This window comes from Abrus precatorius, unplaced genomic scaffold, assembly GCF_003935025.1.
Source record: "Abrus precatorius isolate BTA unplaced genomic scaffold, Abrus_2018 Scaffold7, whole genome shotgun sequence".
Lineage (NCBI taxonomy): Eukaryota > Viridiplantae > Streptophyta > Magnoliopsida > Fabales > Fabaceae > Abrus > Abrus precatorius.
In genome coordinates, this window is record NW_020874417.1 from 34,801,992 (window position 1) to 34,817,466 (window position 15,475).

The window sequence follows — 15,475 nt, forward strand, 5'->3', positions numbered from 1 at the left end:
AACAATATACTTGAAAAATGCACGTCAAGGAAGTAAATACAGTACCAATACAAATACATAATCAAAGCAATTAACCATATAAAAAAAAAAGACTCAATGAAATATTTGAGGTTAAACAGCAAAAGTGTGAGTGAAGAGGCCCCTTCAGTCCAAGACGTGACGGTCACGACTGAATGCAGCTCCCGCATCGTTGGATCAGAAGCACACCACCATGTGGAGACATCGATGATCTTAATGGTGAGCTCTCGAACCAACGAGTCAGCAGCTGAGTCTCAGCCATCTTCCACTGCCTCGGACTGGACTGAAGTGAGCCCCTTCTCTTCCACCACACAATCTAAACAACAACAACAACAACAACCACAATCTAACGTATGAAATAATCAACAACTATATATCTTATGCAAGGCTATACTTCTAGTTATAGGCTTGTGGTTGAAGTAAAACAACACTCAACACAAACAAATTAGGAAGGATATATTATATAAATTTTTAGCCCCTTCAGATAGGGCATAGTATTGGTTAGACAAAGAAGTCACCCATCGACAACATATCTTGTGCATAAAGCAACTCTTGTCTAGTTTATTTTAACAAGAAAGCTATAGCTAACTAGCTATACACACATAGCTAGGGCTTTGAGTATCCCACTAGAAATGTGTGTGTAAGAGAGAGAGAGAGAGAGAGAGAGAGAGAACAGATGAGTATGTTTAGACGGTACGAGGAAGAAGAGTGATGAAGGTGTTTAAATAGCAAAAGAGAAGGGATATTTTGGGACATGCAAATCTAAAGGGAGCCTGAGATAGAGATTTTGGAGCAGGCCTTGAATCATAATGGTGTGGAAAATTTTGGAGTGAGGCCTTTTCAGTTCAAGAAGACAAGTCTCTCTTGAATAATATCGTACACCTGGTTATATCTAATCAAACAGCTGGATGGCTTAACATTATCTGTGGCATGGCACAGCTGTCCCATTTCCTCTTGCACTAGCCTGGCTGCCAGGTCTTTGCTATACTAGTGGGGGTTCTCCAGACCCTACGGTTTCTTCTTAACCCTAGATAGCTATTTATTCTTCTTATATAACAATTTTTCTTGAAATAAGAATATAAGATGAATTCTACATGTGCATTTTATTAATAAACATCTATATTTGTTGGTTCGTTCTTCCTTGATCTGAAATTACTTCTTTATAGAATCCCGTTCATGTAGTAATCTATTATCATTAAATGACAATTATCGATTTCAAATTGTATGTCTTGTAAACCTACTTTAAAACGTTTCATAAAATACCCTCGGGGTGATTTCTTGATATACAAATAGAACTTACCAGCCTAATTATGACACGGAAAGCATAACGCTTTGAGAAATGTTATTTTTACAGTATTTTGTATAAAAGAAATTGATAAAAAGAAAAACAATATTATTAAAAATGTTATATCAATAGTGTAATTTTAAACGTAACTTCCCTATTCATGGGTATTTTAATTTATTGTATATACGAAACTAACAAATAATAATTCAACAGATACAGTAGGACACGTTTTACAAAAGCACAAGCTCTGTAGTGCTGTACATCAATTAATATCATTGAACAAGGGCAAGACAGTGAATGCGGATACAGCTCTCTTCACGAACATGGGTTGAAGAAATGGATGATTTACCGTGATGGGTAATATATGTGACCTGTTTTGAGCCAGTGCATTGATGTCTGGTTATTTTCTTTGCGCTCATTTTCTTCTGAAAACCAGTTACCTAAGGTCCTTTTATTTTATTTTTTAAAAGTAATTGTAGCACCAGCATGTTATCATGGATGTAACTCATCGTATACATGATTATTCTTGGATAGAGGATATATATTATAAAGGAGACAGCCACGACACAACTTGACAGGGCAAGCTTTTCTTTTGTTGGACTTCACAAATGGTGCACTCTACCTAGCCTACAGCTAATATATACATAAGCGTGACAGTGTAATAACTAGTCTTCAAGCCCTCGCTACGCTCGGGGCCGAAACGCTAAAATGACGTCACTCATTCTGCTTTTTTCCATGTCAACAAAACAATTATATTTTCTGATTTTTTAGAAAAATTTACAGAAATAAAATATTTTAAATATAAATTTATGCATATATCTTTAAAATATTTTTTTATATAAATATCCTGATTTAAAATATATAAAATTTTATTATAATCGACTTTACATAAGATTTGAATTTAATTATAATTATTTTTTGCAATATAATATAAAAGTCGATTATAATCAACTTCTATGTCAGTCATATAAATTCTTTAAAATTTTTATCTAAATTAAAGAAAATTAATAATTTTAAGTAAAAATTAATAATTTTAATTGATAATTTTAAATAAATTTATTAATATTTTTGTATAATAATTTTATAAATTATTAAATAATATCAATATAAAAATAATATTTTAAAGGATAAATTCTAAACTGCATAAAATTTAAATTTTAAAGTATATGAAATTAAAATTTTAAAGTACACAGAATTAGAATTCTAAAATAGAGAAAATTAAATTTCAAAGTACATAATGCACAAAATATTTATATCACTATGCTATAGGCCATGCCTGTTGCGTCTGAACCTAGCAAGGTAACTCCTTGTTGCACAATGACAATATATAATTTTTCGTACAGGTCCGCGGTGTGCATGCTTGTTCTTCTACTGTTCGACAGGTGTGTGATGCTCCTCCTCCTCCTCTGGTGAATCATTAAAGGAGGGAGTTTAGATATGTATTGGTGATGGTCGATATAGATTATCTGGTGGTGGCACAGATCTGCTTGTACCAGTCGAATTTCAGCCAAGTCATAACCTCAGCATCTGACATGAAAGGTGGACTGAAAGATATATGTCGTGCAATATCATCCTGAGTTAGACCTGTGACAAAATGTTGCATAGGATTGAGAGTAACATCAGAATCTGACATGAACTGATGACTATGACCTGTCATAAAATACTAACTAGGGGTCATACATGGTTGGCTAGGGTCTGGTATGAACTGGTGCTGAGAAGGACCAGCCGTGTATTGCTGTTGGCTTGATCCTGACATGAAGTGGTGGTTGGGGTATGCGGATGTCGGGTGGTATACATAGTGTGAGGTATGTTGTATAGTTGAATTTGCATTAGGTTCTACATCGTGTGCTGGGAGGTCGACTGGTATATGCGTCTCATCACGATACTGATGTCTACCAGCACATGTACCTGCATGCAAACGAAGCATAAAAGAGCGTTTATCTAAAACATCATCGGGATGTGTTATGTCAGGTGCTTGGGGGCATGTAATGGTACACCATCAGGTAAGTCCCTAAGCTCTTCATCATGTGTGCCTCTATCCAATGACAAAAATCTATTAGCCACTGACAAATACCATTGAAAGTACTCGATAGAGGAACGATCATCATCAGCTAGAGGAAATGAAACTCGTCGATCCCTACATGCTTCCCATACAACATGCCATGTCACATAATAATTAGGCCACCATATATCTAGGTCACCTCTCCCATCCTTAGCGTGCAACCGATCAATATTTATCAGGTTAATTGGTATGTGTTGTGCTCCACCAAATTGTTGAACTACGCAATCAACAGGGTGCCACTCAATCACAGGAACTGTATAAGAGCAGTCACAGATACCCAAAAACTAGCTTCATCATACACGAAAGGAAGTGTAATGTTTTTGACCTCATTATTGTTGTAGGGCGTCCACCTAAACTGAAATAACAAATATTATACCAAAAAATAAAATTATTCAAAATAAATTAATTTAGTAACATAAACTCTGTTTGAACTTACCCCAGTAATACCAATTGAATCAATGATGCTCCTATATTGCATTAACTTGTCTGTATCTAATCTCGTCGATGACTTATAACTTTTTCACCGGAAATAGGCATAATTAGTTTTTACTTGCAACGTAAACATATATAAATAACAAAAAAATAATAATATATTGATAGAATTAATTTGTACCTCAATGCTAGTGGAAAATTGAGAAGATGATGGTTCTTAGGAGCTAACTAAGGTATTTTATATCATGCCCAAGACTGTAGAAGAGGCAAACAACCTGCAATCTTGGTAACATTGTCTTTTATCGCACGACAAAGCTCACGACAAAGGGATGCTAGAACAGCATAACCCTAACTATAGTTTGAAATCTCAGTAAAATTAGTTAACAGAGGTAGTCATTTCATATGAACCCTAAATCATGATTTATCTAGAAACAATACTCCACCAAATATCATCATTATGTATGCTCTAGTGTAACATATAATAGTCTGTCCATCAGCATTGTGAGGTAATGCTCTAAATGTATCTATAAACCACTGTAAATTTACGAAAAATCATTTTATGTTACTCTCATCAGGAACTGCTCAAAGTAAATCTTCACATAATGCCCATGTATTTCAATCATAAAATTTTTCCCACGCTCTAATGCAACCACTCACATGGACCCCATCTACACGTAAGCCTAGCTGAAACACAGCATCCTCCAAAGTAATCGTACATTCTTCATATGAAAGATGAAATGTATGTGACTCGGGTCTCCAACGTTCTACAAGTGCACTTATGAGTGTCCTATCATAATCAAATACTGGAACCATTAGGGCAACATGCAAAAAACCAGTCTCTCAAAGAAATGGTTCCATTCTTGAATCTGGAGCAACCATCATATTATAACGTTTACTTTTCAAAATACGATATTTCTGTATAATAAAAAAATAATATATACAAAATTATTATAAATTATAAATTACTACAATACAAAACTAATTTATCATAATAATTAAAAATATATAATAGAATTTTAATTTACATTCCTTAGTATAATAATAATAATTATAACAAACAATTTAATTTAATTTATAATATAATAATTAACATTTACATATCTTTCTAAATAATAATTATGCAATTAATAATATATTAAATTAATTATAAAAATAATTAATTATAATTTAACTAAATATCTTTTAAAATTAATTTATTTGTATGTTAAGCTTGCTTGCAATATGATCAACAAAATTGAGCCGATATAGATCATTATCCATTTTTGTCCACTGTATATGCTTTTTTTCGATCTCACTTTCTCTAGTCTCCGCTCTCTATAGTGATTGTTTTTTCTGATCTCCGTTTCTCTATGGTGGCTGTTGTCTATGGTGGGGAGGGGAATGGTATATATGAAGTAGTCAATTATACTCGTCTCCAAAATCACACTGAAGTCAACTTTAATAAACTTCTCTTCAACATGTAAGTCCATTATAATCAACTTCAAGGGACTAAAAAGCAGCAAGATGAAAGTCGACTTGAATCGACTTCTTTGAAAGCTGAAAGTTGATTGTAATTATCTTTTTTACAGTAATAAAGTTGACTTTAATCGACTTCTACAAGATAGATAAGTTATTTTTAATCGACTTCAATGTTTCAGATTTAGAACATTTGTGTAAAAAAAAAGTTTGAGAACACATGCGTAATTTTGTTTTTAAAATATTTTATTCTAGTAAAAAAGTTAGTTTTTCACATGAACATCTTAAGATATATTAGAATGTTCAACATTTTTAAATTTATATTTCATACCCAATATTTTATTTTCTGACCACCAACTACAGTTCAAAGTATAAATCATCTCTCTCTTGCTCAACATTTTATAAATACAATTGTCTTGTTTTTAGCTCCAAAGAGAGTTAGCAGAAAGACAGAGGCATAAACAGTGTACTTTAATGACATATATATATATATACAAATTAATACATTAATACATCTCATCTATCAACATGCATGTGCCAGAATTAAACTGAATTATCCATAAGCGGGAAATTTTACACAGTCGTTGATGTGTTTAGAGTTGCACTTTGCAATATATGTATATGATCAAAATACTTTCTACAAAACTTGGTTAATCTTACTCTTAAGCTAACTTAATGTAATCTTTCTCTTAAACTTGGTCACTTGCAGTTTTGTAAAAAGTATACATCACTTCCGGTCATCTTCGCATTTCCATATTCTTTAATTTTTCACACATTTATTGAAAGCGTTTATAAAGTTTAAAAATATTTACTCAGAAATAGCAGATAAATATGATTTGAAAGGAGAAGATTGGATTACTTACAGAAATCTGTCAACTACATGTATTAAGCAACTTTCTGTTGACACCACCACTCGCATGAGATTGCCATCGCCGTTGCTGCTTACGTAGTTGCTGCAATTGGAAGTTATTGTACGTTACATACAAAAAATATTAACGCATCGAGAGTTTCAACTCCTTGTCACCTTACTGCTATCTTGCTTTCCTATATTATTTGGAGAAAGAAACATCAATTGTTCTTATTGCCTAAGCAATCCTGCAATTAATCAATGAGTTTGCTCATAAATTTATCCAAAAAAAAAAAAAAGTTAGACCTCTGCAACTAATGACTCGTGTGGGATATCTATAGCTTTTTCTTTTATTTTATCGAAAGAGAAATTAAGCTGAAAGAAGGTGGCAGAGGTGTTTCTTTCTTTCTTTGGCGCATGCCCTTTCTATATGTAAGAGGAAATTTCAAGTTTCAACCCCCTTTCGCATCAATACTGATAAGAAAATGGTATTCGAACTATAGTTAGTATATATGTTAATGGATTATAAATTCGGATCAAGATTTTATTGGCCCAACTAATGATTCTGAATAGAATATATACGTGACAAGCTTTTCATTACGTAAAAGTAAACGTCATGAAGATTATGTTTGGATTTGTGTAAAGAGTGAAATAAAATGAAATAGTGTTTTATTATGTTACAGTTGAATTATTAATGGAATAGAAAAATAATTAACTGAATAAAATTTTCTCATTTAATTTTACACATTTTTTTTTATCTTCCACAATATTAAAAATATACAGTGAAATTGATGTCATTTTATGAAATATTTAAATAATATAATAATCTTTTTATTTCACTTAATTATATTATACTTTCTTTCTTTCCGTTGCAATTCTTTGTCCCTTGTTTATCACTGATTTTCAAACAAGCCTAAGACTCGTAATAGATACTTGAAAAAAACAAAGTGATTGGTATATGCCAAAAACAGTCGATAGATTCGGAATATTGAATACCTACCTTGTTCGATAAGCATATTATAAATAGTTAATATATATAATAATGGAATTGTCGTAATTAAAACATGTTGTGTTATAATGATTGATGTTATTTGAAATAATTACTAGGTTTGGTATATACTTTTCGTTTACATTTTTTTAATTAGAAACATTTTCCACTTACATTAATTAAGGTTGTCTTTAGGTACATTTGGTTCAATTTTAGAAAATGAAAAATCAACAATGCAAATGAGTTGGTTCGATTTTGTTTTTATTTTTATTTTTTTGTCAAACTTAAACCAATTTGAATAAAAATAAGTTGGTTGACTAAAGTCAGGTTTAATATATAATTTTATTTTAAAAAATAGAATGGAGTTGATTTAATTTCTTCTAATAAACATTTCATTTTAATCCAAGCAATATTATATTGTGCATACAAATACAAATATATTTTATATGGAAGATTTGGGGTTGACTAATTCAAATAACTAAAACTTTGAGCTAAACTGATGTGTCTAATGTCACTCTATGCTTGTAACCCAAAGAGTTTCAGATCACACTTCGAGCCTTTTATGAATCAAGCTCACAGATTAACGTGCTTTTGATTGAAAGATACAAATGAAAATACTAAACACGAGTGACAGTCCCAGCTTATATAAAATCACATCCACAGAATGTTTTGTTATCAGAAAAAGGTATGTTCGTGTCTCAGCAACCTTGTTCATTCCCAATCCCAACCAAATGATTGCAGCCCCTTCAATGTTTTCTCAGCCAAACCAAATTCTTGCCAAAGCTAGTTCCTTTCCAACCATATGCTTCAATCAAATTTCCTTCTTAAATGGTTCCTATTCCTCCTTCTGTAAAACCCGTACCCAGTCAAGTTCCATCATCAAGCAATATTCTCAGCAAATTTTGGGAACTGAGCACTTTAAGGAAAGTGTGTAGACCTGAACATTAAATTAACAGGCTACCTTTTTTTTATATGGTTTTTATTTTTCAAAATATAAAAGATATGGAATTTTTTTAAAGATTACGAGAATATGGAGTTTCAAAAATTGTCAGTACCGTACAAATATTCAGGAATAAAAAAATGATAACATTTTAAAAGTTATCAATAACAATTTTTAAAAAATAATTAAATATTTAAAAGTATATCAAAAATTGTCATTGATGATTTTTGTCAAAAATCGCTTCAAATCATAATTTTATAAAAAAAATTCATATTTTTTGAATTTAAAAAAAAACCCATATATAAAAAATTGTCCCCTTTTCTCAGTAGACCAAGAAAACACAACTTCAATGAAAAAAAAAGGGACACTTTTTTTTATCAACTAGTCTCACCCATAGTCAGAGTCTCATGGCTTGGACAAATGATTGAATTAAGGGAATCTTTTTTTTTATACGTCTCGTCTTTTCACTTTCTTCGTTCTTTCCGCTCATCCACGTTTCATGATCTTTTCCTCTTCGTGGGGTTTTCGTCTTGTTTTGAGCTTTACAATTAGGTTAACGTATGGTTTATTGTTTGTGTTGGTTGTAAGATTTTGTATCAATGGCATTCATCGAGATCACAAGTTAAGAAATACCTGGACAGGAATATAAGCCATCATTATTTTGAAATTAAAAAAAAAAACAACGAAAATTTTAATTACAGTTTTAGTGCTTCTACTTTAGACTCTCTGATCTAAATTTTCAGTTAAAAAAAAGAGACAGATAAAATGAAGGCTTTACTTCAGTACTCTTCATCATAATCAAGGTTCACACTTCACAAGAACAACAAAACAGCAATAATTATATTTATATAATATAATGTTTTACTCTCTTTACTTTTTTTTTATCTCTTGTTTTTATATAACATCATCCATGTATTTTTTTTCAGTTTATCACTTTTTTTTTTTTGTCATCTTATATTTTCTATATCATTATATTGCCTGTCCCATAAGCTTGGCAGAGCACTACTACCTAGTCAACCCTTTATTTATTTATTTTTGCTCACAATCAGCCTGAGTGAAAAAAAACCATTGAAATATAAAAAATAATTATTTAAAAAATAATAAATATACTAATGAATAGTTGTGATGGAGATTGGATTCGGTGCAGTCAATTTTTCACTGAGAGGATTTAGATCCGCCTGAGTGAGAGTTCTAATGACTATGGGAGATCCAACTGAGAGTCCAATTCAACTACCAATTTTTTAACCTACAAACTGTTACTAAATTGAAGCCCAAGTTTGAGGCCCCAAAGCTGGCTTTCATTGGAGACCAGGAGCCCACGTGTCTACAAAAGCCCATAATTATTAATTCAGCAGCGTCACTGACCCAAAAAAATAATAAATCAGCGATCTCAATTTAAACAACAGCTGATTATTAAGTGAGTGATTTATTTCAATTTAATTTGTAATTTTGAGTTTGAGTTTAAATAAATAAAATTATATTAAATATTATAATAAAAAAACTTTATGGTTCAAACTACAAATTTAGAAAATAGCAAAACAAAAAAACACTACAAATTTAGACAACAACATCGTACATAACTTAATTCGTTGAGTATTGCATTAAACAATATCTGTTTATTTTAAAATTAAATAGAATAAGTTTAAATTTATTAAATATAATTAAAATATGTGTACAAATCAATCTGGATTATATATTTTTATTAAAAAATAAAATTTTATTTTTTTAATTAAAAAACAAATACATCTTTAAGTGTAACTTTAAAGTTTCACCTTAATTTGAAGAAAAAATCAAGTTATGTATTGAATTTTTTCTGATTCGTTGGTTAATTTTTTTTCTAATTTTACTTTATTTTAAATCAAGATGCATTTTTTCACGTTTACTTGTATTAAAAACAATAAAATGGAAAAAACAGTAGAACCTGCCGACCTGGTATAGTCTATAGGTCTCACATGAAAGACTCGTGCTTTGCCCTTTTCCTTTGAACTACTCCATGAAAACTGAAAAGCAACAGCAAAATGTTTCGCAGACGTCTATGAAAGTGTCTTTATCGAAATAAATAATTGATAAATACGATAAGTGAAACGGTATGATGAGAAAAAAGAGAAACAAAAGAAAAGATGCTAAATGGATGTTGAAAGTGTTTAAAGTGCTTATGAATCATAGTTGAATGCAATAATATGCTGCACATATTCGTCTCGTTGGTCATTATAAAATTTAGGAACTAGACACCTTTAAACTATTTATTAAAAATATCAGATGGTTCACCAAAATCTAAAAAATTCTACATGTCTAATTTGAATGATAATGCACCCTCTGTGATTTTATGTAGAATTTGTAAGCTTGGAATTCCCAAATTCCATCCTCATCAGTCATCAACAAATTTTAAGCATAGCCCAAAATTTTGTTTTAATTTCTGAAAGACCAGTTCTTTCTAACGAACAATGACGGCAATTTCCAGTTTATTGAGTTTAAACACGCCACCACACGGGACAAAAGGACATCTAAAAGAAAATCAAAACACAAAATATTAGGATGGTCTAAAACTCATTGTTAGAGCAAATTTCATAAGGGAGTGAAGGTTACACTTGGAATAGTGCAAGAGATTATGCCACAATAACATGTGAACCAGTATTAAGCATTTTTGGGAAAAGGAAAATCTCCATGAAAATGTAACAAAAGTTCTTTGATTGACATGGATAGTGAACAAATATACCGATCGAATGTGATCAAAAATTGCAAGTCCTGATCGTGAAAACATGAATATCTCGAAGAGTCAAATCGATATCAGACCCCTCACCTATCTCAAAAGATTATTAAGAGTTTCATAAATTGAACCTTTTCTCTGTTGCCTGGAGCTGGATATGCTTGAAAGCTTTTGTCATTTTTTCAGGTGGGTCCTAAATATTCAGAATCTGCTTATTTGTAAGGTTCCTATTTCTTCATTTTCCTCCAAAATTGTCTCTGTCTCGGTGGTGGTGGTGTCATTATCATTGTTGTTTTTATTTTTTAATTAAACCTATGCTCATAGTTTTAGTATCTCAATTTTATCATAATTCCTTGATTTTATCCCGGTTGTGGTGATTCTTATTACGTGGATATTCTTTTGGAAACTATCTAGGTTGGCTTCTTCTTTTGATAATTGTGAAACCTATTTTGTCTGTTGTTATATGTGTTGGGGACTTATTGGTTTGTCTTCATGTTATGTAATTGACCATGCTTAAGTTGTTATTGCAATGCTCCTAGCTTGTTGAGGATTAAAAAATATCACGGGTTAAATTTAACAAGACAATATATTAAATGTTTTGTATAAAAATTTAATTTAATTGTTAAATTAAAAAAAACATAAAATAATTTGAATTTATAAAAATTTATACAGTTCAAAATTTAATTAATACTTGTCTTGCTTTATGATATATTATTTTAAACAAAAAAATTAATAAATTATATATTCACAAAGGATTAATTGTGTAAAACTTTTAGCTTTTATGCTTTATGCCCCACTTTGTCCTCTCTTTTCGAAAGTTCTTGTTTCTTAAACAAATTCTAAGCTTTATGCTTCTGACGTAAATGATTTGTGATGAATGGTGTTTAGCATTATTATTTTCACGCAAATATTGAAAATCATCCGCCAATTCATTGCACACACTAACTATAAAATATTTTCATTTGTTATCTTCACTCAAGATGACAAAATTATACTATCCTCTAATTATAAACTCTTATATAACTAAAAACAATTATTTTTATAATAATTATTTTAAATATTATAGCTAAAATTATTATCAATGTAAAAAATATTAATAATATATCAAAATTAAACTTGTATATACATGCAGACTAATTGGAGTCCTCACTTTCACCTTTTAGCTATTTCAGAAGAATAATGTATGATGTTTTTGTTCTCTCTAACATGGTCCCCTCAAGTTGTTATTACACTACTTTAAAAATAATAAGGCCACTGTTTTTGTTTAACTTTTTTTTGCTAAAAAAATGAATGGTTTAAGAGAAAGGGAATTGCAGTTGATTGAAATGCTTTAATTTATATAGAGAGAGGCCTGCTATCATGATTTCGATTATCATGGTTTTCTTATAAGCATATGGAATTAAGATGTACACTCTTAAAAAAAATATACGATGATTTGAAAACATTTGTTGAACATAATGAATTATGGGAAGTTGATTTTCTTTTTCTTTTTATAATAATTATTTCTCTAAATTTGTTAGTACATTCATACGAGTTTTGTTATCGCATCTTAATTCTTATATATCATTCAATAAATAAATAAATAAATAAATATATATATATATATAGAGAGAGAGAGTCTGCTAAAAGATAAAATTTATGAGACTAATTTTAATAATTTAAAATTTTAATTTATCATACGTAAACTTTAGTTATTTTTATATATTATTATTTTGTGTTTTTTAAAAGGCATAATAACGTAAGAATGAATTAAAATAACCAAATACAGTAGAAATTCAAAGAAGTTAAAGAAAAGCTAAAAAATAACGAGAGAAACAAACATACTCTAACTATTCAATTACATTCTAAGGTTAAAAATCAACAATTGGAGTGAATATTTTTTAAGCAGCCACGTTATAAGCATCAACGCATTTAAGTTTTGAAAAAATTGACCCTATAACACGTTTAATTCGTGTAGTAAATATAATACGAGAATATTATAGAAGTTTAGTTTACGTAAACTTTTAAATAATTCATATAAGAAGAAAAAATTATCATAGGAAGAAATATAACAAATAATAAATTTTTAATCATAAATTAAAAATTTATATTTTTCTATTTACTTTTTATTTAACTATTTTAAAAATTTACGCAATCGAAGTCATATTTATTTATTTTATTACATTCTTGATATTTATTCAATCAATACGATATAATAATTCTATTTATTTTAAAATATACTCTATCAAGAAGTCTAAACTTAAAATAAATAAATAAATAAAATATTTATTTAATATACCCCTTATACGATAATAATTATATGATTAGTGATATTTTGTATAAATGGTGCGTGCACACACACCGTATATATCCCCAATGAAAAGGGTCTTACCCGAATCCTATTTGGCATTGGCATCGGCATCGAATAGCGGTCCCAATTCCAAATACGAAAGTGTGGTTATTTGTGCACCTTACAATAATAATAAAGATGAGATCAAAGTTGCGGACCAAAATCACTGACCAATCCCAAGAAGATGCTCTGAAATATTAAATTATTATTAATTAAAATTTATCAAAAATTATATAAATTTTACTTTTCTTTCTTTTTAAATTGATATTTTTCTTCATATTTTTATAATTTTTAATAAATAATAAAAAGTATGTTACCATATTTCAATTAAAACATGCCTTTTTAATGGTCCAGGCAAATTCCACGCCGAGCGTCGTTATCAAACACAAGCAAAGTGCCACTGGACCTTCTCTAGCCACCCTAGCCTAAGAATCAAAAGAATATGTTCTAATTCCAAATTCTGACAATTAAGCTTTTACAATCATAATGTTCTAATGCTAATGGGGAATTATTTTTGTCTCCATGTTTACATTAAATTTGGATATTACCAGAATTAATCTATGTGTAAAAATAATTATATTTAGGCGATAAAATAATTACTTTCTGAAATGCAAATTTATTCTTTATAAATTTCTCAGAGTTAGTTCTTATTAACAGAAAAAATAACTCTGTTTTCTTAAATTCAATTCTTCTGTAGAATTGACTTGAAGATTCAAACAGTTTTGCGAACACATTTTTGTCGTGCAATTTAATTTGGAAACAATTATGAAATTCAACCATATAAACATTAGTCTTTTTTTCAATAACTTAAAAAACAAGTTACATATAGTTTTTTATTACGATATTTAATTTACATCGATAGGAACTTGTTTTTATGATATCTTTTCATTTTAAGCATCTTTTAAAATAATAATGTAATAAAAAATATACTATCCGATCATTAACAAAAGGAAATTATTCTAAACTAATAGAAACAAACGGCATATATATCGCATAAATGAATGGTTTCGTTGAAATGGAATATACGAAGATTCGTAGCAAAAGCAAGCCTCACGCCTTGTTTACCACTACATCATTGACCATTGCAACAACAAAGAGTAAATTAGGGTATACAAAGGATAAAGTCAAAAATAATTTTTAAAAACAAGTTTCTAAGAATTCAACACAAATCTTATCCGTACGATCAGAATCTATATAATGCATGCATGTGGTCCATTCAAATGCAGAAAAATGGGTGAATTTTGCAAAAGGGGTCCTCGTTGATCAGTGCACGAGACTTTGAACATTTAAATGATTTAATGCTATTTAACACAAACTGATTCAATGCGTGGGAGAAGAATGACAACACTCAAACGGTGATTATGACAATGCCTATTGTTGGAGCATTTTTATTCTTTTTTTTGGTGATTTTCACAGTAACTGCTTATTGGAAATTCTTTTTTTTAATTTTATAATGATTTTACTTCATTAAAAAATTAAAACGGGAAAAGTAATCATACAAAATTATGTGTCATTGTTGTACAGTGAGAAATATGTAGAGTAATGAAAAAAAAACAATTTGTTTTGAGAATATATCTTAAACAGATAATAAAATTGTTTCGAGACGAAGTTATACCAACAATCCTTAAAACATGATGTGCGATTAGAATAATTAAATAATAATGATAAAGTTAATATTATAAATTTACGAAGGACTAGTTTGTAAAATCATAAGTTAAATGTTTGAGCACTCAATGCATGTAATGAGAATATATATTGATCCTGATTCGATTATATACAGTGATTTGTAAAATAAAAAACACATAAGCGTATTTTCATTATAATATGTGGATAATTTTTATTATATATAGTGATTTGCATTGTACCATTTAAAATAATATAGCTAATGATAGATAATAATTTGCATAACATTAATTTCATTTTACATTTAATAAATAAAACAACACATGAATACGAGGTGTGTTCCCTAGGTTGGATAATAAGGTACCAGTGCCTGAATCTTAACTCTTTTAGAACTCTTGTCGTTGATATAATACGATAATAATAATAATAATAATAAACTAGGATCATCGAATAAGAATTTAATAAGATAATATCTGATCTGTTTGTTTTGTTTGGGTCTTTGATCCGTTTAATATAAAAGAAAATAAAAATATGATGTATTGTTCTTTTACTGTTAATGTGTGTTAAAATAATAAATTAGATACAATATCTTATATTTGATTTTATTTTAAATTTTTAAAGGATAAAATTTTCACTAGGATATAAGAATTAGCAAGTTTAATAGATTTATTATATGAAGTTGGTTAAATAAACATTGAAATAAAAAACTATAAAAGATTAAGATAAATTTTTATTTTATTTGATGCACGCTAAATATTATCTTTTAAATGACTCAAAAATAAAATAAAA